The sequence below is a fragment of the Coffea arabica genome, chromosome 1c (genome assembly GCF_036785885.1).
Source record: "Coffea arabica cultivar ET-39 chromosome 1c, Coffea Arabica ET-39 HiFi, whole genome shotgun sequence".
Classification (NCBI taxonomy): domain Eukaryota; kingdom Viridiplantae; phylum Streptophyta; class Magnoliopsida; order Gentianales; family Rubiaceae; genus Coffea; species Coffea arabica.
In genome coordinates, this window is record NC_092310.1 from 12862398 (window position 1) to 12888724 (window position 26327).

The 26327-nt window shown below is 35.2% G+C and overlaps 1 long non-coding RNA gene across 1 annotated transcript; it reads left to right on the plus strand.

The window, feature by feature from the left end:
• Positions 1-10923: 10923 nt before the first annotated feature.
• Positions 10924-14110, plus strand: LOC113716998 (uncharacterized). The gene is made up of 2 exons (XR_003454270.2): positions 10924-12071; positions 14038-14110. It is a non-coding gene; the product is annotated as an uncharacterized lncRNA (long non-coding RNA).
• The last annotated feature ends 12217 nt before the right edge of the window (positions 14111-26327 follow it).

Genomic DNA, 26327 nt, shown 5'->3' on the forward strand with positions numbered 1-26327 from the left:
CTCTCCTAGGAATTCCTAGTGAGAGTTTTTGATAATTTTTTCATTTTTCTTTATTAGATCTGAGTTTTTTCAGATTTTGATTATCAGATCTGGAATTTTTTGGATCTATTTGGTAGATCTCACCATCATATTTGGACTTGAACCAATTAATCAACAGATCTGGTGATCGAAAGCATGCACAGATGCCCGTGGAGCTACAATTATTTTCTCTCATTTTTTAAATTTGGAGCTTTATAATGTAATTTTTATTGTTCTTCAAATCTGGAGTAGCCTTTCTTCGGGTCTATTCTTTGATATCTGTGTATGTTTGATGATATAATTTCTACCATTAGTACAGATTTTAATGAAATTATTATTTTTATTAGAAAAAACAAAGAGCTGACTATATCCTAAACTGACCAAAAATGGAACTTTTCCAAATTGCAAGACTTTGGTAGGCGATAGCAAAGGAAGTGTCAACTTAAGACTAAAGACTGCTTTAGTTGTGCACAAAAAGGGCATAAAATAGACTACGTAAATGCAAAAGCCGAGGGTGAAAAGAATGTTAAGCAAATAAAGAATAATCCTCTTAGGTAAATGCTAGAATATGTGTTATAATTGACTTTTAGGTTCGGGCATCTGCTAATGTTATCACACCTATACTTTTAGTTCATTTGCTTATGTTTTGTTTCATTGTGGGACTAATCACTCCATTTTTTAAACAAAATTTGTAAAAACTTTATAAATGCATACTGAATGGATGGACTAATTTTGCAACAGGTCTGATACTAGGAGATCGAGTGTTAGTATCTTACCTTATACGTAAAAATTTCTGTTATAGTTATAAAAGTAAGAAAATTGTGGTTCAACCTACTACAGATTAGCATAAGCAATTTCTACGTAATCTTAGGCACAGATTGCTAAGCAAAATATTATTCATAGGTTGACCATAGAGAAAATGAATAGCCTATACTTACATCCATCAAGGAAACTATAGACAAAGAAAGATAACCAATCTTGTCGGTCACGCAAACCTTAAGGACTCTTATGAAAGGATTTGACAAGTATTTGGCATATACAATGGATAGCAGAAAGGATGGTGTCCCATTCAACAAAATATTTGTGATTTGAGAATACCCCAATATCTTTTTTGATAACCACCCTAATTTACCCCTAGTTGGGGAATTCAAATTTAAAATGCCCTTATCCTAAAGCTACCCCTATATCTAAGGTACCCTATCACATGGTTTAGACAGAATTGATCTAATCATGTATGTGAAGAAAAAGAATGGAAATTTGAGATTACATATAAATTATAGGAAATTAAATAAGCTTACAATCAAGAATAAGTACACATTCCAATAGATCAATGGTCTTTTTGATCAATTGAAGGGGTTAAAAGTTTTGTCAAAGATGAAGTGAATATCAACAACTTAAGAACTAGGCAGAAGATATCTTGAAAAATTCCTTTCGCACAAGATATGAACACTATGAATTCTTGAAAATGCCCTTCTAATTTATCAATGCATTTGTGCCTTTCAGGGACTTGATGAATACGGTATTTTGACTGCCATTGCATCTTTTTCTAGGAGCTTTGATCAATAACATATTGGTCCTCTCACTAAATGAAGAGATTTATGCTTAAGACCTTAGAGAGGTTTGGAAAATTCTAAGGAAAAAGTATTTGCCAAATTGAATATGTGCCAAACTTACTTAGAAGTGTTAGATCCTTAGGATATGTTGTATCAGAAGTTGAGTTCTTACTAAATTAGAAAAAGATTGAAGCTATGGCATATTTACCTTGACCAACATATGAAGTAGAAGTGATATTTTATAATGTTAAGTTCATGGAAGTATTCTCCATTATTATTGTTCCACTCACGGTGTTAAAGCACAAGAGGGCAAAGATTGAAATGATACCTTAGTACCAGGCACATTTTCGAACAAGAAATGCACAATATGGGTACAAGTATTGTCTCTATCATTTCGGATAGAAGGTCTTATGACATATAGTTGCACATCTAAGAATGAATTGGGTTGTATGTTAATGCTAAATAACAAAGTGATAGCGTACACCTCCTGAAAATTGAAATCTTAAGAGTAAAATTATCCTATGCACGAATAAATTTTGGTGGCCTTGGTCTTTTCTCTCAAAATATGAAGACACTAATTTTGTAGGATACATTATGAAAATTTCATGAACCACAAAAGCCTAAAATATCTATTCATCTAGAAAGAATTAGACATGAAGTAGAGAATATGGTTAGAATTGATGAACAATTTGGAACTTACTACAGTAGCTAGGTAAAATGAATAAAAAAGCTAGATGCCTTAGTAAGAAATCTAAAACCGTCAAGAAACCATAAATATATGAGTTAAGAAAGAAGGTTCAAAGATAGAGACTTATTAATGTGTACCAAAAATCGATGTGTAAGAAGGTGGCATTCAAAAAAGATTATCACTCAATATTTTCAATGCACCCTAGAGGAACCATGATGCACAACAATTTACAAAAGAACTATTAGTAGAGAGGAAAGAAATGGAATGTAGCTAACTGCCTAAAGGATAAACAAGTGAAGGCAAAAGCATCAAAGACTTGCTAGCTTGTTATAATTTTTGAGATCCCCATTGTAATAGAAATCTAGAGATTTTCTACTTATGACTAATTGACTATCAATGCAAAGTTTAATTGAAATATATATTTTGTAGGAGATTGTTTATTTTCATGGGTGTTAGTCAATATTTAGTCCAATAGAAGCCCAAGATTTACTTTTAGATTTTGGATGATTTATCCACATGTTATTGGTATAGACTTGAGGTTCAATTCAATAACGTGTTTAGTCTCCCCCCCTCCCTCCCAAAAAAATGATGAATAATTAGAATAGACGATTCAACTTGAGAATGTGGTACAAGCATGTCCCTTGGACTTTATGAATAGATGGGGCAAACTAATGAAACCAATGGATTTTCCTACAATAGTAGTTATCACAACAAAATTGGAACTACTGTGACGCCCCCACTTCTCCCAAGGACGAACCCAAGGGTATCCGCAGAACGCCTGCCCAGTTCTCGCCAGGACTCGGTACAAATTCAATTCAAACTTAAGAATAACCAATCGATACTAAAAGTCGAAGATAAAAAAGGAAGGCCAATTCCTTAATAATCGTTCAAGTCTCACATCATGAGCTACCAAAAATATCTTACATTCCCAAAATATACAGCTTTCAAAAGTTGTCTAAACAAATACATTTAAAATTTTAATCAAAAGGGCCATCAAGTCGATCTCTCCAAAATTCCTTCCATTTCAGCTCCTGTTCAGGAAAACAAATCTAACGGGATGAGTGAATGCTCATAAGGCCAAGAAAATATGCAAAACACGTAGTTCAAATAACAATAGCACTTACACAATAATGAAAGCTATAACATTCAAGTAATTCACAATTTATAATAAAATACACTTGAGTAGGATGCAGGAGCTCTCAGGAGTTAATTTCCAATTATTTTGCCCAAGTTCAATTCAATACCTCCATTTATGGTTCTGAGTCGACATGAGAGATACTTCCCACTCGAATTCGTGTAGTACATTGTGAGACCCCGAAAATTTACTTGTCATTATAATCCTGATGTGAACTGTGAGAACCCTAAAATTTTCACATTTTCTTAGCCTTTTGTTTATTCTCACTTCCCCTTGTTAAGTGAAAATGTGTTAACCATTTGTTTTCAACAAAGGAAGGTTTTGATATTACGTGTATTTGGGTGAACGATATGTATATACGTGTATGTGTTGGAAGTACGGTTGAGCGCGGCAATTGAACAAGGATTATTTTATTTCTTTGCCTACATTTTATACTTTTCTTGGAAATATTAAAATTTCTATGCATTTTTACAAGCAAGTACAGTTTTAAATTCATTTTTCTAGTATGAGTTAGTGGACGTTAAATTTGAAACGCATTATCGATGTGGGACCCGCTAGTGTGATAAATGTGGTGATTAAGAGTGAGTTTTAGATGATATTAAGTGTGTGATTAGAAGTGATAATAATAAATTAGTGAATTAGAAGATAAAACCCTAATATACGCGATTTAAGGAAAAACGGCTAGAATCGACGGGTAACGTTCACTATCGATTGAACACACCACTTGACTACCACTTCCCTACCACCACATACCCTTGATATTGTTGCAAAATATCTCCCTCATCCTCAGCCCTTATAGCCGAAAATGTTGACTCAAAATGCAAGGAAAAGGAAAAAATTTTGGATGGATTTTGGTGGTGCCACTTGTTGGCCATCTATGGCCCTTTGACCAAACCCTTTTGTCTTGCCTTCTTGTCTTTCATTTGAGCTCATTCTTCATCATTTTTTTTCTGGTTTGGCCAAGAGCAAGGAGAGGGAGGAGAGTGAAGAGAGTTTTCTATTTCCAACCTTGAATCCAACCTTTGTAAGTGAGAACAAGAAAAACTAAACCGATTAATCATTAGTTTGGAAGCTTGGGAAGCTTAAGAAACCAAAAATTTCAAGGAGTAGTGGAGGATCACTCTTCCAAGGTATTGTCTTGAGGGTATAATGGCTGATCACTTTTTCTTTCTCCATTAACCATGATTAAGTTGAGTATTAATGTTAGAGTTTTGCTTGTGATGCTTGTTTCAAATGGTTTTGATGATTGAAGGGAGGAATATTGAGTTAGGGTTTTGATTTATTCACTCATATTTATTGTGGGTTAGGTGTCATATATGGTATATAATCTTGTAAAGGAGAAAGTAATAGTAATTTTAAGGTAAAAATGTGAATTATAGCTTGACTATAACAAAAGTCCAGATTTCTGGAAATTCAAGCTTCAGTTCTGCCTGGTTCCAGTTCGTGATATCAGAGGCCAAATGAGGCTTAGCATAAAACATGAAAATTGTAGAGAATGATTTTATAGTTTCCTGCAAAATTTCACCTCAATCGGAGCAACGTAGCCTGTGAAAAGACAAAAATACCCCTGACTCTCATAGGTTTAGTCCAGTGGACAATTTTGATATTTCATAACACTAACCGTGTCTATTCACCCTGATGTGTACTGAATTAGCCTTTGGACAAAACACAAAAATTGTAGTGCTATGTCTTAGCTTTCCAACGCTCCTAGAATCACCTCGTTTGGACTTCGGTAGCCTGAGTTATTGTGGTTTACGCATAAGGCGGTTAACAAGCCCGAATGTGAGATTCTGGTTCTATTATTTGAGATTTTGACTTAGATACACTAGAAACTGGACTGAGTTGTCTGCATCAAAGTTGTAGGCCTTTGTCTTAGCTTCGTAACAGTATAAATTTTACCCCAATCCGATAAGTATAGCTTCGGTTGTGTCCGTTACGCAAAACAACATCAAATCTGTCTTTTGTTTCTTGACTCAAGCTTCATTTCCGCACATGCTCCTGGCTTGATTTTATACTTGTATGACTTGGAGCCTATGGAATGGCTATTGAGATGAGATAATTTTGTATATGACTTTGGGTTTGATTGAGGAAAAGAATGAAGTCATAAATGGCTGGAAAATAGGTAAATACGAAGGGCGTACTGCCCAAATTTATGTTCGAAAACTAGGTCGATATACTTGCGACTTGAGTAAGGCTTGAGAGCGAATACCACGTGAACCATCTAGGGTATTTACGTTTTTTTTTGCCACTTCGATTCAAATAGCGATTTTAAAGTTTTACAAGTGAGTCTAAATTTTACAAATATTTTACTTATGTTCTTTGGTTTCAATGTACTCTTTTTACTACCAAAACCATATTTATACTTTGTACTAGTACGTATTCGACTTTTCTTTGACTCACTTACATCTTTGATGGTTAAAGCATAATGTGTTCGTTTGATTATATTAGGATACCTTGGTGATTAAGGGTGTTATCCGGAAGGATATTTTGGACGTTATTTTGCATAAATAGGTGAGTGTTTCTTGTTTGTTATACTTTCATTGACTATGTGGCTTGTTCTTGATTATATGACTTGTTATGAACGAATGATATGTTTTCAATGATTGCTTAAAATGAGTTATCTAGGTGAGTGTGTACTTTATCGCACTCGACCTGAATGAACGTAAAATCTTTCAATGATTAAATAATTAAATACTAGTTGCACATGAATGTAAGCCGTTTGGCTGTACTGTACCCTTGCCCTTCGTTGCCGGTCGACTCGAGCTAGAAACGGACTCGGTCGGGCGATTTGGTGACCCTGGGTGAACGATTGGTATACTCGAGTATTACCTTATATTCTGGTGGAGCCTGGCCAATATCCAGGAGGGGGATGAATGAAATGAATGAACGAACGAGGGTTTTACTTACAAAAATGTATTTTTAAAATGATTGGAGGAATAAGGGGAATGACAGGAGAATGAACGAACGAACGAATAGCTCCCTGTGAGCCCGTATCCTTTTAATGGATGTGTTGTTATTGCTTTCCCTTGTAAATGTTTCTTGAACTGGATTGATTATTTGATTATGTGTTCGGAACCTCTCTGAGCTTTTAATTCATCCCTTTAGTTTTGTTTTCCTTAGCAGGGGAAGACGAGTAAGGACAAGAGCTCGGTAGAGACTAGTCTAGACTAGTTTCTTTGATTTTGTAATGGTTCTCGCCCTAGTGCTCGGCACGGGATGGATGTATGGTGAATTGAGAACCTTTGTATATTCGATAGTTGTACTCTCTTTTGAGATAGCAATGTATATAAGTTGTGCTTTAAGTTTTGGATCGTTGTTATGTTTATTCTTGGTCTATTCTAGTTTCGATTGAGGATTGAAGTGAACGACTAAGTCCCGGTGAGAGTTGGGCAGGCAGTCCGCTGACCTCTTTGGTTCGCCTTAGGGGGAGGTAGGGCTGTCACATGAACTCACTTACCTTTGATTCTTAGTTGCTTTAATGGTTGAATTTGAACCAAGGAAGTGAATTTTGTTAAGAAAAGATTCATAATCTCAAGTTGTTAGAAAATCTAGAAATTTTCGCAGAAGACTCTGCGCAGTTTTGGGAAATTGGCTATAACTTCGTATAGGAAAGTCGGAATTGAGTTCCATTTGTTGCATTTGAAACTAGACTCATATAGTTTCGTACGGTGTAAAATTTAAAGTTTGATTCAATCTCTATAAATTCTAGAAAATTAGCAAATTTGACTGAAAATTCTGCCCTACACAAGTAAACATAGGAAAGTTGTAATAGCTTATGGCTTAATTTGGACTAACTTATGAGTTGAATCTCTTTGAGGTATTTTCTAAAGATAATTAGTATTTGAAATATAGGTTTTAATAGGCCAAGTTGTATGAATTTTTTATATTTATAACTCAAATTATGATTTTTCTAAATGAAGGGAATTAATTAGGGTTTTTGTACATATTAGGGTTTTTGGTGTGTCTTTGGTGCATTTTGGTAGTGTGATCACTTGGTGAGGTGTGTGTACTAAATTTAATGATTAAGAGTGAGTTTTAGATAAGAAATGTTTGTGATTAGAAGTAATAATAATAATTTAGTGAATTATAAGTTAAAACCCTAGTACGTGTGAAATAAGGAAAATCGGGTTGAACCAATATGTACCGTTCGTTACCGATTGAGTACACCACTTGATCACCACTTTATTACCTTAATTTTCTTATTATTAATTGAGCAAAATCAGCCCTAAAATATCTCCTAAAGCAGCCGAAATTTTGGACTAAAGAAAAAGGAGAAAAGAAAAAAATAATTAGCCATCTTGAGTTGATACTTGTTGGCAATCCATAGAACTTTGACCAAATGAGTTTCCTTCCTTCTTATCTTTTTTCTTGGCTCCATTCTCTTCCATTTTCTTCCATCCTGGCCGAAAATAAGAGAGGGAAAAGAGAGAAAAATAACTTCAACTCCAACCTTGATTCTTCCTTGTTGAGCTGAAATTAACCGAACCAAATCGATTAAATTTACCTTTTGGTACTTGGAAGGCTTGGTGTGCTGAAATTTTGGGAAGATAGTGGTGTGTTTCTCACCTACAAGGAGTTTCTAGAAGGTACCATGGCTGTCTTTCTTATTTTTCTTCCTTAATCATGTTTAAATTTGGATAGAAACTCCTATTCTTGGCTAATGATGGTTATTTAAGTAGTTTTGATTGATATGGTAGATGTTTAGCTAGGGTTTACATTTTCAGTCTTAATTATGGTTATTTATCTAGTAATGGATGTTATAGAGTTAGTAATTGTTGGTTTTGATGATTGAATACTTATTAAATATGAAATTCTAGAGGAAAAGTTCAAATTCCAGAAATTGAAACTAACCTATTTAGCTTCTGACCTATTTAATTCGTCCATGTTAAAGGCCAAATCACGCTTAAGTCAAAACATGAAAGTTGTAGGAAATGATGTTATATAGTTTTCTGTAAAATTTCAGCTCAATCAAAGCACTGTACCATGTGAAATGACCAAAATATCCTTGACTGCCAAATGTACAGTGTTGTGGACAGTTTCTATTTTCCTCTGAGATGTCACATTTTGACCTTGAAAATGGACTAATTGGCTGTTGATGTCTTCATATAATTTGTAATTCTCTGTCTTAACTTTGAAACAGTATAAAGTGTACACCAATCTGAAAAACGTAGCTTCAGTTGTGACCGAAACACCAAGAGACATCAAATCTACCATTTAGCTATTTGCCTTTAAACTTGATTTCCAGATGCCTTGTTAAGACTTGTGTTGTAATTGGATTATTTTGAGCCTAGTTGAACGGCTATTGTGGTAACATTGCCTATCTGTGACATTGGAGCTGATTTGAGAAAAATAATGAAGCCATAAATGGCTGGAAAATAGGTAAACACAAGAGGCATGCCGCCCAAATTTTCACTAGAGATATAAACTAGCATTTGGAGTTCTGGTTCTGTAATCTGCAAATTCGACCTAGATCAACTGAAAACTGGGTTGAGTTGTCATCAAAGTTGTAACCCTTTGTCTTAACTTCGAGACGCTACCTAGTACACCTTGATCGGATAACCACATCTCTGGTTATGGTCAAAACCATATAACCCATTTTTATACCATTTTCATTTCCGCACATGTGCACATACATTTCTTTGCCTTTTTGCCGTTTTGGCCGTTGTCGCGCCCCATTTTTTGCGATGAAAATATAATGAGTTTATAAAAGATATGATTTATTAATAATAAATGAAAAAGGACCTAGAATGGGACTTAAAAAGAATGCGACAATTTGGGTCCAAAATTTAGTCTAAAAGGGTTTTTAAGAAAAAATAGGAGTCGCCACTTGGTATGGAGTTTTGGTGTACCAAGTCACCCAAAAAATAAAGTAAAATAAAATAAAACCCTTTTTGACAACTCCAGGTCTTTGAAAAACAAGAGAAAATGGATTCGAGAGTCATGGTTGAAGAAAGGGAAGGCAAAGGTTCGATTAACTCAAATCTAAGGCACCCTTTCAACCTAGTCTAAGCTAGTTGCGAGATTTAGTCAAAATTTTCCTAATCTAACCCTTAATTTTATCATATTTGGATGTTTCCTATATGAATGCAAATCTAAATTTATAAAAATATCGAAAGGAACAAAATGTTCATTCAAGGGTTTAATTGAATCAATTGCATTAATTGCAAAGGCCAAAATAATTCCTTGAAGGTGCCATGAGTATGCAAATAATGAAATTAAAAGAAAAGAAAAGAAATTAAACTATATACATAGATATAAGTGATCAAAGAAAAAGAAATGCAACATAAAAGGTACAGGAGGCAAAAACTCGTGACATAATTTTCTTATACAGGGATTAATGGGGTATTTAAACTAAAAAGTTATAATCACCCATTTCCCATGTTTAAAAAATAATTCTCCTAATATGCACAAGCAAATGAACTAACTTAAATGAGATGCAATTCTAAATGACATGATTAACACATGGAGGATAGGGGGATAATAGATAATAGGGAATATCATGCAAATGGGAAAAGATCCTAAAAAATAAAATATGCATGAAAATGTAATGAATAGCATACAAAGATGAACCTAGCGCAAGACGACCTAAAGGGTCTAGCGTTGAACTAGCCTATTTCTAAAAAACCTTACTAGCATTGGACTAGCAAGTAAGCGGAGGGAGAAGCCACAACTAGCGTTGGATTAGTGTGGTGACGTCATGCATTAACAATTCATAATGAGACAAATAAAGCATAAATTAAAACAAATAAACACATAAGAGCACGTAGCACATAACACATAAACATAATATCTAAATGCCAAAATCCTAAGAAAAGCGGATAAAACACATAATACATAAGCCACATAAACACGCAACCTATCTATTACATCGGGGAGCGCCTAACTACAATCTAAAATGGGAAGATATGATAAAATAAAATTAGTTATCCTATCTATTACATTTTTTAGGTATTTAAATGCCTCTCGGATAATTATAAAAGGATGCATTAAATCAAAACAGCCCCAAAAATGAAGAAAATTATTCTAATGCTTTTAAGGCTCAAAAACTCCAAAATTTTGGATAACCAAGCATTTTCGGATCTACACTATCAGATGGTCATTGTAGACACCAAATTTTTGATTTTTAACTTTATTTGTTTAATTAATTTAATCTTAGCTTTATTTGTTTCAATTTTAGGATTTTCATTTATTATTATTATTATTTATTATTATTTTATTATTTATTTTTATTATTGTTATTTATTTTATTTTTGTTCTAGTTTATTTTTGGCTTCACATTAAATTTCAGGAAAAACAAAAGAAAAAGAGAAAAGGAAAAAGGAAAAAAAAAAGAGTGAAAATGACAAGTGGGACTGCATGCACTTGGACAAGTGTCTTTTCTATGTTTTAGACAACTCAGCACCCAAGGGTTGAGGTGTTAGGGACACTTGGGAAGTTAAGGAATTTTTGGGGGTCAAGGTAGAATTTTGTGAGGGCTAAAAAATAAAAACAAGGCAATTAGAGGAGGCTTCATCTGGGTTGGAGAAAAAAACGGAGGTAAGGAAGGCTACGGGGGGATAGTTTGGCGGCGGGGACTAAGTAGAAAAAAACAGAGAGAGACAACTGAGAGGGTAAGAAGGGCGGCGAAAAATGGAAGAAAAAAAAAAGAAGTTGAGGGCAACAACGGAACAAGAGTGAAGTCTGGTGGCGGACAAAGGGGCTTCGGATAAGAAAAGGGAGGTCCGAGAGCTTGAGAAGAGGAGGAAGGGTCTTCGGTTGAGGGCCGAGAGAGTTGAGAGCCGAGGGAGAAATCAGATGGCCGGCTGAGATAGGGAGAACCGAGAGCGGAGAGTCTAAGGTTTGGGGTTGGAGTGAAAAAAGGAGAGGAGCAGCGAGAAGAGAAAAACGCAGGGGAAAGCTGGGGGAGTTTCAGGGCTTCAGGCTAAATAAAAAAAATAGAGAACAGGAAGCGAAAAAGCAGCTGGAGATTTGGGGCTAAGAGGGAAGAGATCTGGGCAGAGGGAGGGGAGCTAAAAACAGAGAAAGAAAAAGGGCGGCGACACCAAGCTCAAGAAAAACAGAGGGAGGGGGTCGGATGGAAAAAAGGGGACGGCTGATAGCGGCTGAAAAAAACAGAAAAGGCCGGGAGAGGTTTCGGCTCAAAAAAGGGAACGAAAAGAAAAATGAACGGAGGGCTTCGTCCAGAAAAAAAAGAAGAAAAACAGAGAAGGAGGCTCTCGGTTGAGGGGAAAAAAAAACCAGAAAAACAGAGAGGAGGGCAGCGGGGATTGAACAAGAAAAAATCTGGGCAAGAGAAGGAGAACAGGGCGAAGGGCAGTAAGGAAAAAGCTAAGAAGAAAAACAAAAAGAGCGACGCCAAGAGCAAAAGGGAGTTTCGTCAAAGGGGGACAGCGGAAGAAAATCAGAAACCAGAGGGAGGAAGCTTCGGGTAGAAAGGTAAGGAAGAAAAGGGGAAATCTGGAATTTGAGGGGCGAACTTCGGAGACTAAACAAAAGAGACCGAGAGAGTTGAGAGCAAAGAAAGGAAACAAACAAAAACAGGAGAAGGTCTTGAGGGCTGGAAACAAAAGGAAACTTCGGGCAGATTGAAAATGAAGAAGGAAAGGAAAAGAAGGAAAGCTGGGCGGAAGCATGGCAGTTTGATGTCGGCTTCGGAACTTTACCGGGAGAAAATATCGTAAGTTGTCCTTTGCCTTTAAATTTCAGCTTCTTTCCAAACACAAACGTTGGAAGCTCTCAAAAGCATGTTTTTTTCTGAATTTGCTCATTGCAATGTTCGCCGATTATACATGATTGTGAAACATACATGCTATCTGTGATTGTTTGGAATGAATTTCCTTATGTTTCTGACAACTTTTGGGGCCAATCATAACTTCAATTGAGCAAAAATCTGATGAAATTTCTGATGCCCCTAACCTGTTTGACGAAATGCCTGACTGAGATTTCGGCTTGAAGGAACGAATTGATTTATGTTTGTTTAGCATCCGTTTGTTTGGCGTCTACTCTGTTTCTCTGTTGCTTGGTATTCCTTTTTGTATGGACTCAATTTGATGACATGAGATTGAGTGAGAGGAAGTTTGTTCGTTTCTTTTTCGTGTGAAAATGGTAATCAAATTTCTGGTGATTCATTTATCCACAAAGAAAGATGGAAATAGCAGCGGATGGCTAGTCCGTTGGAGAAGATGACTACTTGGCTAAATTTACAATTTCAGTTCCTCCCATTTTCCTCTGCTTTGTCATTTAACCACAGAGTTTTAGAACTTCAAAATTTGATCCCAAAACCTTCATGATTCCTCCAATTAGATCCCTATTTTGTTGTGATTGAACCTCTCAAGTTTCCCTTTTTCTGATATAGCCCAAAGGATTGAAAAGTTGAACTCATTTCACCCTTTTTGATTTTAATCATCTTTTAATATTTTAAGTAGTCTTTTGGATAGATTAATTCTTGATTTAGATCATAATTGTGACTTGATAATTTTAATGGTTTTGTTTATCTTGTTGGACTTTAGTATTATGGTTTAGGTTTTGGGTAATTGTATTTGATTGGGTTTGTAAAAATGGGTCAGTTTATTCTTCTTTTTCTGGGTTTTGTTGGGCTAGAGGGTCAAGGCCCATAAGTTTTGTTGGCTAATTTTGGGTCAAAGTAATAGACTGGCTTACTTCATTTACTTTGGGTTTTCAGTTGGGCTGGGGAAGGTTTTCAGCCCAAACAAATAAAGAAAAGGGCCCAATGGCCTGTTAAGTCAAGAAGCCTGATGACGAAATTTCATTCCAACCCCTAACTTTTGGATATTTTCACTATGGCCCTACAAACTTTCAATTTCATTCAATTGGGTCCTTACTTTAATTGCAAATGAGTCCTTGAACTTTATTTTTCTTTAATTTTGGCTCCAAAATTTTGTCAATCTTTGCAATCAAGTCCTTTCTTCTCTTGACTTCTTAAATGTGGGTTGTTGACATGATTTAATTGATTCAAATTCATGTTTATTTTTATCCTTTGTGATTATTTGCCAAATAAATTGGTACCTTGACCTTTTCTTTTATTTTGGAGGATAAATAAGCGATTTCACTTCATTAGGGCTCCAAATCAAGGGAGATACATCCTATCCCTTATTTCTCACTTTATTTGACCCTATGTGTGTATATGTGCCTTATGTGTGCAATTGCATGACTTTAAGTGTTTATTTCATTTTCACTTTATTCATTTCTTTAATTATTAAATTTCACTTTAATTTTGGTTCAATTTTGATCATTTGAAAGGCACTTGAATGCCAAAGTTGTATAGCTAGGTTATTATTTTATTTATTTTATTCCGTTTCCCCTCTTAGATTGTAATAGGCCTTCCCCCCTAAAATGTAATAGTCAGGGCCTTAATTGTCTTGTGTGTTTTGCATGTCTATGTGATATGTGTTTGTAGACACCAAATTTTTGTCAATTTTTAATATTTTCTCAAGATTTTTCTATTTAATGAATTATTTATTTTCTAGCATTTTAATGTGCATTTTCTTATTTTTTGCAAGTTTGTTTAGAAAAAAAATAAACAAAACAAAACAAAAAAAAGAGAAAACTAAAAAATCAAAAAATCAACATAATCATTTTGTTTCACCAAAATCACTTAACCCATTCTTACACTCCACTTTCAGGACCTTTCTTTTCATTAGCTAAGAAATCATCATTTTGGTGAATAACACACAGAAGCTCCACTTTCTCTCCCAATATACATCTCTCGGGTCTCTCCCTCACAGGAGAAGGAAGAAAAGGAAAAAAATTTTCCCTCCCTCTCTCGGCTAGCTCTTAACAGACAAGAAACAAAAACAGACACAAGAAAAAAAATTCTCTCGGTTCTCTCTCTGGTCTCAACCGAAAAAAGAAAAAAAGAGAAAAGCTCCTCACCTCACTCTCTCCTTCTCTCGGACTTGGGCAGAAGAAAGAAGACAAGAGGAACCAAAAAAAAAGGGCTCCCTCTACACATTTTCTTCCACAAAATCCAAACACAAAGAAGGGAAAAGGCAGCTATCAGTCAAGGCTTGGAAATTTCATCAAAACTTCAACCGAAAGGTTTTCATATTTATTGAGGTATACTTTTAGTTTTTTTTGTCATATTAAATCAATGCTTCATTGTTTAGTTTTCTTTCGTTTCTGCTGGCTGCCTTGCATTGTTGTTGTTGTATTGTTAAAATTGGGAAATGGCATGAACCAGATTTAGGAAAAGGGAATGTTTCTTGTGAATGCATGTTAATTGTTTGAAAAAATGCCAAAATAAAAAAAAAGATTTTTAGGGGCTGTTTTGCTTTATTTTAGACTTTTGTTGTTGTTTTCTTGTCAAACTAAGATTATAGTTGTAATGTAGAAGCTATGAGGAGGATTTTGGCATAATTTTTATGATTTTTGGTGAAGATTTGAGGGTTTTAAAAAAATAAAAACTGGGCTGATTTCTTGACTTTTTGGCCACCTTCGGGTCACCTTTTGTAAAAACTAACTCCAGAATTGGAATCTACGCAAAAAATCGAGTGACGGAGTGTATATTGGTGAAATTCGGCGACCGGAGATGTCGCCGGCGACCGGCGGCGGCGGCGGTCCGGTGGCGGAGGCAACCATGGCCGCCAGCAGGGAGAAGCTTCAGCTTCTCGGTGGAAGGAGAAGAAAAGAAGAAGAAAAGAAAGGAAAGAAAAGAAGGAAAAAAAAAAGGGAATTGGGCTAATGTTTTATTTCGATTGGGCCAAGAGCTAGTTTTGGGTTGGGTTTTGAAAAATGGGTTTTGGTTTATTTCTCTTGGGGTTTTGGTTGGGCTTGAGGGATAAAAAGATGGGTTGGCCTGCTCGTTTTCTCTTGGATTTCGGCTGGGCTTAGATAGTGTTTGGCCCAAAGAAATAAAAATGATGGCCCAGTGGCCTGATTTGTTAAGGAATAAGAAAACATTTTTGCATATCAGTCCCTGTGCTTTCAAGTATTGTTGCTACGGCCCAGAACATTTTAAATTTGTTTCACTTAGGTCCTTAAATTAATTGTACTTTGGTCCCTGAACTTTATCTTTTATCTAATTTTGGCCCCTAAACTTTGGAAAATTATATTTTTTATCCCCAAAAGTTTTTCAATTTTTGCAATTCAGTCCCTAGTGAATTTTAACTCTCTTTTTTTGTGATTGTTTCTTTTCTTTAATAGCTAATTATGTTACTTTTGAATATATTTAACTTGCAATTTTTAGATGTTCTTAAATTTCTTTGCGTTTGATACGTTAATGTGAATTTGGTATTTTAACATTATTATTATTTTCAATTAAATTGGTGCTATGATTCTTTTGTTCATTGTGAGTATAAATAGGACAATTTGACTCCACTTAGTCACCACTTCAAACGGGAGGTACTCCTATTTTATTATTTCAATGTCAATTACGTGCTCTTATGTGCTCCTATGTGTTACTATGTGTTTATATATTTTTATATGTTTTATTTATTGCATTTAAATGTTCATTTAAATTTTCTTATATTATATTTGTTTAGTTAATTTTTATAATTATTCGAGAGGCATTTAAATACCTCAAAAATGTAATAGATAGGATAATTAGATTTGTTTTATTATATTTTTCCCTTCTAGATTGTAGTTAGGCGTTCCCCGATGTAATAGATAGGTTTGCGTGTTTATGTGGCTTATGTGTTATATGTTTTACCTGCTTTCGTTAGGATTTTTGCATCTAGATATTATGCTTACGTGTTACGTGCTACGTGCTCTTATGTGTTTATTTGTTTTAATTTATGTTTTATTTGTTTTACTATGTACTATTAATGCATGGCGTCACCACACTAGTCCAACGCTAGTTGTGGCTTCTCCCTCCGCTTACTTGCTAGCCCAACGCTAGTAAGGAATTTTAGAAATGGGCTAGTCCAACGCTAGATCCTTTAGGTCGTCTTGCGCTAGATTCATTTTTGTGTGCTATTCACTACATTTTCATGCATATTTTCATTTTTAGGATCTTTTCTCATTTTTATGATATTCCCTATTATATTATCCCCTACCCGCTATAGGTGCTAATCATGTCATTTAGAATTGCATCTCATTTAAGCTAGTTCATTTGCTTGTTCATGTTAGGATAATTATTTTTCAAACATGGAAAATGGGTGATTATAACTTTTTAGTTTAAATACCCCATTAATCCTTGTATAAGAAAATTATGTCACAAGTTTTTGCCTCCCGTACCATTTATGTTGCATTCCCTTTTTCTTTGATCACTTATATCTATGTATATAATTTAATTTCTTTTTTTAATTTCATCATTTGTATACTCGTGACACCTTCAAGGAATTATTTTGGCCTTCGCAATTAATGCGATTGATTCGATTAAACCCTTGAATGGATATTTTGACCCTTTCGATATTTTATAAATTTAGATTTGCATCCATGTAGGAAACATCCAAATATGATAAAATTAAGGGTTAGATTAGGAAAATTTTGACTAAACCTCGCAACTAGCTTAGACTAGGTTGAAAGGGTGCCTTAGGTTTGAGTTAATTGAACCTTTGCCTTCCCTTTCTTCAACTGTGACTTCCGAACCCATTTTCTCTTGTTTTTCAAAGACCTGGAGTTGTCAAAAAGGGTTTTGATTTATTTGATTTTTGTCAAAAATATTTTTTGGGTGACTTGGTACACCAAAACTCCATACCAAGTGGCGACTCCTATTTTTTCTTAAAAACCCTTTTAGACTAAATTTTGGACCCAAATTGTCGCATTCTTTTTAAGTCCCATTATAGGTCCTTTTTCATTTATTATTAATAAATCACATCTTTTAAACTAACACTTTCCTTTTCCATCGCGAAAAATGGGACGCGACAACTTGGCGACTCTACTGGGGACGCTAGAGAGTCCAAGCACTTGGTTTAGTTGTATTTTCTCTTTGTAGCCCTTTTATTTATCATATTTGGATGTTTTAGGTTGCATTTTTCTTTTTTAGAATGTTTTGCATTTCACCCTCGTATTCGTTCCTCGTATTTCATGTATGTGATGAATGGTTTATTTATTTACTTATTCGTATCGCGCTTTGCATTTGGGATGGGGATATTACCCTAGAGCCCCACATTGGTTCTCGATCCCTCCCCTCCAAACCGAGCACTAGCATACGTGCATACGTTTTATTTTTTATCCCTCATTTTTTTCTTTTAGTGGCTTGTCACGCCACTCTTCCCTGTTAGGATTAGGCGACCCACTTGGACGTGTGATCGCGACACGACGTGTGCGTAGCATGATCCAAGGGGTCACTCAATCTTCCATTTTAAGCTTTGGGTTGATAGCCTTTAGCTTTTAATCGAAGATTGAGGATTTTGATAGATTCACTTGGACATGTGGCCGTGGCACGACGTGCACGTAGCAATGTCTGGGGAATCGCTCGAGCCACCGACAAAGAATCTTGGGATTGGTGACCTTTGGTTTTCAAGTCTGAAGGCTCGGGGAACTAAAACCTATCGAATCTAGATGCATTAGTGAGCCGATACCTTATGCATCCATGATAATTTACCTAAGGTAGAGTCTGCCTTACCCTATTAGGGACACTATTCACGAGGGGAGGGATCCAACCCCTCGTTTCCTTTTATTACTTTCTCTTTGTATTGTTTTGCTATAATGTGTTATGTGTATTTATCTAATTGAACTAATTTTTTTGGTTTTTGTCTCCATTGCATTCATAAGCCCTAGAAAATAAGAGTCCTGGCATGGTACTCTCTGGGAGCCTACCCTATTTGATGTGACACGTTTAAATTCAATGCTTCGCATTTGCAGCATGAATACATTTCATTTTAGCCTTACCCCGGCATTTAAATGGGGCACTTTTAGATCATATGTCAATTATTTCATTGCATATATAACCGCTTTAATAAACTGGCATCATACATCAACTTTAGAGGGAATGCCGCATAGAGGATCCCGCGTTAGGAATAAGCCGCCTTGTGTCTCGGATATGTAATCTAATGAGATTTGCACGTTTATATTTTTTATACCATCCAAAGGGGTAGTGCACAAGGTAAGGTAGGATTCGATCCCTTTTGTGTGACGGCATTGAGAATGATGAAACAGTTTTTACGCATTAGAATATGAGCCTTTAATAATCACTTTTTGGCCATTTTATCAGAATTGGTAAAAATCCCTTGCGTAAAGGACATTAAGTTGAAGAAATTCACAAATTCCTCATTGTTGAGATGATAAGTATGTCAAGGCTAAATCTTGATTTTAGAAAGTTCATAGACTAATGCATCACAAAGAATTTTTTGAAACTACCAATGGGTTGACAATTTAATCAACTTTCAAATAAACCATCAATTCCATTCACCCCATTTTTACATCTAAGATGATTAAGTCAATTTTTTGGATAGACCATCCATTCTATACAATTTTGCTCATTTTTAATTTCATTTTTTGATAAATCATCAATTTTATTCAATTCATTTAATCTGTTTATTCATTTTTAGGACAATACAATCAATTTTGAATAAATCATCAATTCCATCCAATTCATTATTCATTTAGTCAATTTTATTTTTTTTTGAATAAATTCTCAATTTCATCCAATCCATTGGATCAGTTTTATTCACTTTCGGGATAATCTAGTCAATTTTTGAACTAATTATCAATTTCATTCGATCCATTTGGCCCGTTTATTCTTTTTTTTTAAAGTTTTGATCTATGGTTCACTGAAGAAACTAGTCGGGACATTTCAATCCTTTCAAAAATAAGTTTTTCACACTAAATTGATTTTTAACATCGCTTCTTGTGCCAATCAAAGCAATCAATCCATTCGGACTTTGTCCTCATTTTGTTAGTTATCTATCATTGACGAAAAAAAATCCAATTAGTCCAATTTCTTTCAAATGCACTTCAATTGGATCTCAATAAGTCGATCGGATCCATCAGGTATTGTATGGTGCCTACCCCAGAGGATTGCATTTTTCATACTAGGCCAACTCTTGGCATAAAAGGGGTCCTCCTAGGACATGCATACCAATTTTACAGTTTTGCTTACTAACTTTGGGTATTTTTCTTTTATTTTTTCCTCTTCCCTACATTTATAAAAGTTGTTTCAACAAGGTAAAAATATTTTTCCTATATCTGATAATATTTTTGGTCTGATAAATTTTGAAAATTGCAAGTGTTACTTGATTTTTGGGCAGATCCTACAATGTAAAAAAAAAAAAATGAATGAAAAATCCATTTGAAAACGCTAGTGTAAAGTATCTCAAAAATCTTTTGATTCATTGTTTCTAATATATTTTGTCTCAAAAGATAGAAAGAGAAAGTGTGTATATATTTGAAAGTGTATTCTTTAGAGATTTTTATTTGCTCACATGTATAATGTTTGACAAAAAAAAAATTCAAACATTTGAATAATAAAGTTTTTATTTAGACAATTATTGTTTTGTATATATTCATTCTTTATTTGCTCATTAGGAGATTTCATGATAGATTTTAAGAGATAAGGCTAAATTGTAATTTTTTCGACCTCTTGTTCGAAATTCATGAGTGCATGTCCAATTCTCAAAATTCTTTGCATACACTAGATTTGTGGCATAAACTATTCAATGAGGATAGTCGGAAATAAAAGAGGTCATTCAAATTTGATAGCTTGTCATAAAAGATCAACCCCAACACTTTTCATTTTCATTTTTTTTGTCCACTTCTATTGAACCTCCAAGATCAGTCGCATTGGTTGACTAGCTTCAAAGTGAGACAATTTTTTTTACCGTGAAAATGTCCAGGGTGTCTAATTAGATTCAATCCACATCTGAGTGAAAGCAAAAATGTACATTATTTCTTATTTATTTTGGGAATTTGGGATGATGCTTTAGGCTTTCATTTCTCTATCCATACAGTTTTTATCATTCAGTCTCCTTTTTGAACCATCGCAAGCACAATTTTGTTTCAAATAAGAGCCTTGGTGATCACAACCCTATATTGATGAAATTTTCAAATGTCAAAAGGAAATGGATTTTTCCAATGGGCTATTCTTTACTTTGGTTGTCATGAGAAATAAGAATGATACTTTGGCTATCGTTTCTACTATCTGCACACTATCCATCCTTTGCATCCTCATTTGAGCCTAAATTGATGGTTCGTTTCAAAAGCACTTATGATCGCACCCCCACGTTGGGGAAGGAGATTTGAGAATTGAAAAAAAAAATGGCAAAGATGCTCAAAATTTTTGAAAGGGACATCAAATAAAGAAAACAAGTAAAAAAAAAAGAAGAAAGAATTACAAGTTGGGGGATTTTGACTCTACCATTGATATTTTGGTATTCAATATCGAAAAGAAAGAAGGGCCATCTACACTCCAAATTAGGGAGTTTTCAATATTATCATTGACATTGGGATATCAGTATTGGTAAAAAAAAATGTGAAAAATGATGATGAAATGAAAAGAAAAGAAAAAAGCAAAGACATCCAATGCTGAATTCCCTCTAGTGATTGAAAAAAAAAAAAGAGAGAGAGAGAGTCAAATCAAAATTGGGGCAATTTTTGAAGGAATGCGATCTTAAGTGCGTTGTCCTTGAAAAGTTTATTTCTTTTAGCTATCGTTCTTAAGCCATATTACAAGCCCATAAAATCCATTGCTGACTTGTCTTTCATGACAATTTGAAGTGAAAATCTTGCCTCTAAGGGATCTACCAATCACTCATGATCAGAAGGCCATAACCTGTTTTCATATGTTTAGCTATCGTTTCTACCCATATATTACAAGCATATACAGCCTATATGTTGACTAAGTTTTCTCAAGAAATAAGAGTGATAAACTATTTGCTTTCACCAAGATGTGATACTGAATGTGTTGGATACAATTTGGGCACAAAATCATGAGTAATACCCATTTGATTGGTTCTAAAAGATGAGCCAACGAGAAGAGGACCCTTTTCCCTCGATATCGATCCCAAAATGAGGAAGAGATCTTTTGCAATCTGGTTTTATTTTGAGGGATTTATCATGAAATCTTCTATATGAGTTTGGATATGACATTTAAATTCTTCATTTGAAAAATATAGTTTTTTTTCACATTGTATGTGATTATTTTGCAACTAAAATAAGCCCAAATTGGGGCAAATTTTTTTTGTAATATATTTGTGAGACTTCACTAAATAAGTTCCAACTGAGGCAAAATTTTATAATACATTTGTAGGATATGTCCAAAGTCAAGTATATATTTTTCAAATCTTGATAAGTCAACACTTTGCATGAATCTTAATTGTTATATCATTACTCAAAAAAAAAGAGAAAAAAAAAAACAAGAAGAGCAAAAAGAATTCTGAAAATTCAATTGTTTCGAAAAATCCCCCCTTTGTGCAGGTGTTTATGGTTAAGATCGAGGAAAGGACGCAAGTGAAAGTCTTGCAAATTTGGAGAGCAATCATGAATAAAAGGGGGCGGTGATACTACCTTGCAAAGTGGAGGATCGGCTATTTTTGCAAAAGGAGTACATATTTCGGCAGTCAATTTGAAAGAAAAAATGAAAAGAAAAAAAAAAAAGAGAAAAAAGGGGGCATAAAGAAAAGAAAAGAAAAAAGGGGGAATAAAGAAAAAAAAGAAAAGAGAAAAGAGAAAATAAAAGAAAGGGGGAATGAGAAAAAAAAAAAGAGAGAATAGTAAAAAAAAGGAGGGAAAAAATGAAAAAAAAAAAGAAAAAAACGAAAAAAGAGAGAAAAAGAAAAAAAAAAGGGATTGAAAAAAAGAAAAAGAGAGTTTTCCCTTCGATTTTGCAAATTTTGCAATTGAACTCTGGGAGCTTTTCATTGGAGATTACATTTCTAAGTTGGGGTAACACCTTGCCCTCTTATGCTGAAATGGAAGTGGTAATACATGCCAAAACCGAGATCCCGTCCTTGCACATTTTGACAAAGGCTCAGGCAGAAGAAATCGAATGGATTAAGGAGCACAATGAGTTGCTGTCTCTAATTGATGAAAAAGATGTTGAATGTTTGTCATGGACAATGCTATCATCAAAGGATGGTTCGTTAGTTATGATAAGAAAGACAAATCTCGCTTATTTGAAGTGAGGGATAAGGTTTTGAAGTAAATTCTTCCGATTCAAGAGGAGGTTAAAGAAAAGTTTGCTCCAACTTGGCAAGGGCCATTTATTGTTCAAAGAGTGCTATCCGGAGGAACACCCATTCTCACAGAACTGGATGGACAGGTTTTTCCTCTGCCAATCAATTCAGACATGTGTAAGAAATTTTTTATCTGATTAGGTGATTTTTCTTTTTGAAATACCATCTAGGGTGGATTAAAGGCGAACCTTCTTCTTTTCTCTTTGAATATCTTACCCTTGATTTTTCCCTTTGAACCTTCAAAATAACTTAATAATTCTTTTTGATAGCCCCCTAAAGGTTGCAAATCCCACATCAGGGCAAATTTTATCTCCTATTTGTCATAAAAAAAAGAAGGAAAATAGATTCAAAAGCCAAACTGGGGCAATTTTTTCAGTTTTAATACCCTCATACTGGGGCAAATATTGATAGAACATGATCTTAGGGTTTTTGAAACCTCTTTGAGGATTTTGCTCTCAAGCCCTAACATTTTTTCTACACCCCACATGACCCCATCATAAAAATCATAAAGTCTCGACCTCCGCTTTAGTGGTATTTCTAATAAAAATCATTTAATCAAATGGCAAATGATGTCAATACACCTTCACCAAGTTTGCATGGGAAGGATTGTCGCACTGATGCCATTATTTCTTAAAACATATTCTTGAGTTGATAAAGGTTGTTGACAAGATTTGTTCATTGAGTGAAAACCCGAATGGGTGTCTTTTCAAAAACAAAAAGAGAGAGAGAGAGAGAGAGAGAGAGAGAGAGAAAAGAAAAAATGAAAAAAAAAGAGAAAAAAGAAGAAAAAGAAAAAAAAAGAAATAGAAAAAGGAAAAGAAAATGAGGGTGACCTTAGGGAAAATCCGAAATGCTAAGGTCATCAATGTAAGGTTTTGGAGCACAAGAGAATCATGAACGAAGAGCAGAGTGTTGAAACTTGAAACGGGCAGTCCTTCAAATCTGGTTATTAGAAAGAGTTGATTTGTGATACAAAGGGAAGTATGACTGACTAATGCTAGAAAATTGAGAAGATTCAACACAAGTTGCAGCACAACTCTTGGGGAGCAGTTTTGACATCGAAAGATCATGCTTGCATGGTTCTCAGGGCCAAAAGGAGCACAAGGAATCACATGGTATTGGTATCATATGATCACTCTTTTTGCTTTTTCGAAAGCATGAAAAATGCGGCCTTCGTTAAACATGATTTACACTGGGGTAAATATCAAAAGGAATGAGCTCCAATTTTGGTAATGCATTTTAAATCGGCTTTGTAAAATAAAAAAAAAAAGTCTTTTAAAATTGAGAGGACAGTGACATATGTATGTACCTCTCAAATCTCTTGAAGGGAGAGTTGTCTTTAGTATTCTTCAAGTTTTAGTATTCGTCACTTTTGATTTTTTCAAAAACAAAACAAAACAAAAAAAAAGTGTGTTTCTTTCATTTCTTCTAAAATTAAAAAAAAAAAGAGATTGCAAATCCACCAACTTGAGCAACGTGCATTTTAATCTTTTAGTTTGATAGTATTGAACTTGCATTTTCATTTCTTTCAGTGTTTAATTGGGCTCGAGTCAATGCCACCAATATGTTATTTCAAAAAAAAAACAACAAAAAAAAAATCAAATCAAATCAAATCAAAATCAATCAAGAAGATTCAATTTAAATTCCTGTTGGAGCGTAATCGCGTCCCTCCGCGCATCAATTTAATTTTCTGTTGGTGAGTCTCAGCGTCCACCGCGCACCCTTCTATCCCCCTTCTCAACAATTTAAATTTCTTGTTGGTGAGTCTCAGTGTCCACCGCGCACCCTTCTATCTCCCATTCTTGACAATTTAATTTTTCCTGTTGGAGCGTAATCGCGTCCCTCCGCGCATCTTTTTCTAAAAGACAAATTTAATTTTCTGTTGGTGAGTCTCAGCGTCCATCGCGCACCCTTCTACCTCCCCTTCTTGACAAATTTAATTTCTTGTTGGTGAGTCTCAGCGTCCACCGCGCACCCTTCTATCTCCCATTCTTGACAATTTAAATTCCTGTTGGAGCGTAATCGCGTCCCTCCGCGCATCAATTTAATTTTCTGTTGGTGAGTCTCAGCGTCCACCGCGCACCCTTCTATCCCCCTTCTCGACAATTTAAATTTCTTGTTGGTGAGTCTCAGCGTCCACCGCGCACCCTTCTATCTCCCATTCTTGACAATTTAAATTCCTGTTGGAGTGTAATCGCGTCCCTCCGCGCATCAATTTAAATTCCTGTTGGAGCGTAATCGCGTCCCTCCGCGCATCAATTTAATTTTCTGTTGGTGAGTCTCAGCGTCCACCGCGCACCCTTCTATCCCCTTTCTCGACAATTTAAATTTCTTGTTGATGAGTCTTAGCGTCCACCGCGCACCCTTCTATCTCCCATTCTTGACAAATTTAAATTCCTGTTGGAGCGTAATCGCGTCCCTCAGCGCATCAATTTAATTTCCTGTTGGTGAGTCTCAGCGTCCACCGCGCACCCTTCTACCACCCATTCTTGATCAATTTAATTTTCTGTTGGTGAGTCTCAGCGTCCACCGCGCACTCTTCTACCTCCCATTCTTGACAAATTAATTTCTGTTGGAGCGTAATCGTGTCCCTCCGCGCATCAATTTAATTTCCTGTTGGTGAGTTTCAGCGTCCACCGCGTACCCTTCTACCTCTCATTCTTGAAAAATTTAAATTTTTGTTGGAGCGTAATCGCGTCCCTCCGCGCATCAATTTAATTTCCTGTTGGTGAGTCTCAGCATCCGCCGCGCACCCTTCTATCCCCTTTCTTGGAGCGTAACCGCGTCCCTCCGCGCATCTTTTTCTAGTTATGAAAGTTACTTTTTCTTGACTGTTTTGACTAATAATTGTTGTGCTTTCTCATTCATTTGGTGTTTCATGTTTAGAAGTTCTGAGAGCTCAGACTTTTTCGACTTTGCAAAGACCACAGTTGGTCAATGCACTTGTTTCATTGTGATTCATTTGTATTCGAACTACGTTTGATCTGATTCCCATGGTGGGATACGTAGGCAACTCTACATGGGTTCGGTCACATTTGCTGCAATGTTATTGCATCATTTTGTCCAATAATTTCAGCCAAGTGTTGGCTTGTTTATTTTAGTTCAGGTGCAGCTACAAGAGACAGGTAAGCAATTTGGTGTCTACGTCTTTGCCTTGAGTTTCTTTGAAACTCTAGACAAAGAGGGGCAAACTGTAGACACCAAATTTTTGTCAATTTTTAATATTTTCTCAAGATTTTTCTATTTAATGAATCATTTATTTTCTAGCATTTTAATGTGCATTTTCTTATTTTTTGCAAGTTTGTTTAGAAAAAAAATAAACAAAACAAAACAAAAAAAAGAGAAAACTAAAAAATCAAAAAATCAACATAATCATTTTGTTTCACCAAAATCACTTAACCCATTCTTACACTCCACTTTCAGGACCTTTCTTTTCATTAGCTAAGAAATCATCATTTTGGTGAATAACACACAGAAGCTCCACTTTCTCTCCCAATATACATCTCTCGGGTCTCTCCCTCACAGGAGAAGGAAGAAAAGGAAAAAAATTTTCCCTCCCTCTCTCGGCTAGCTCTTAACAGACAAGAAACAAAAACAGACACAAGAAAAAAAATTCTCTCGGTTCTCTCTCTGGTCTCAACCGAAAAAAGAAAAAAAGAGAAAAGCTCCTCACCTCACTCTCTCCTTCTCTCGGACTTGGGCAGAAGAAAGAAGACAAGAGGAACCAAAAAAAAAGGGCTCCCTCTACACATTTTCTTCCACAAAATCCAAACACAAAGAAGGGAAAAGGCAGCTATCGGTCAAGGCTTGGAAATTTCATCAAAACTTCAACCGAAAGGTTTTCATATTTATTGAGGTAT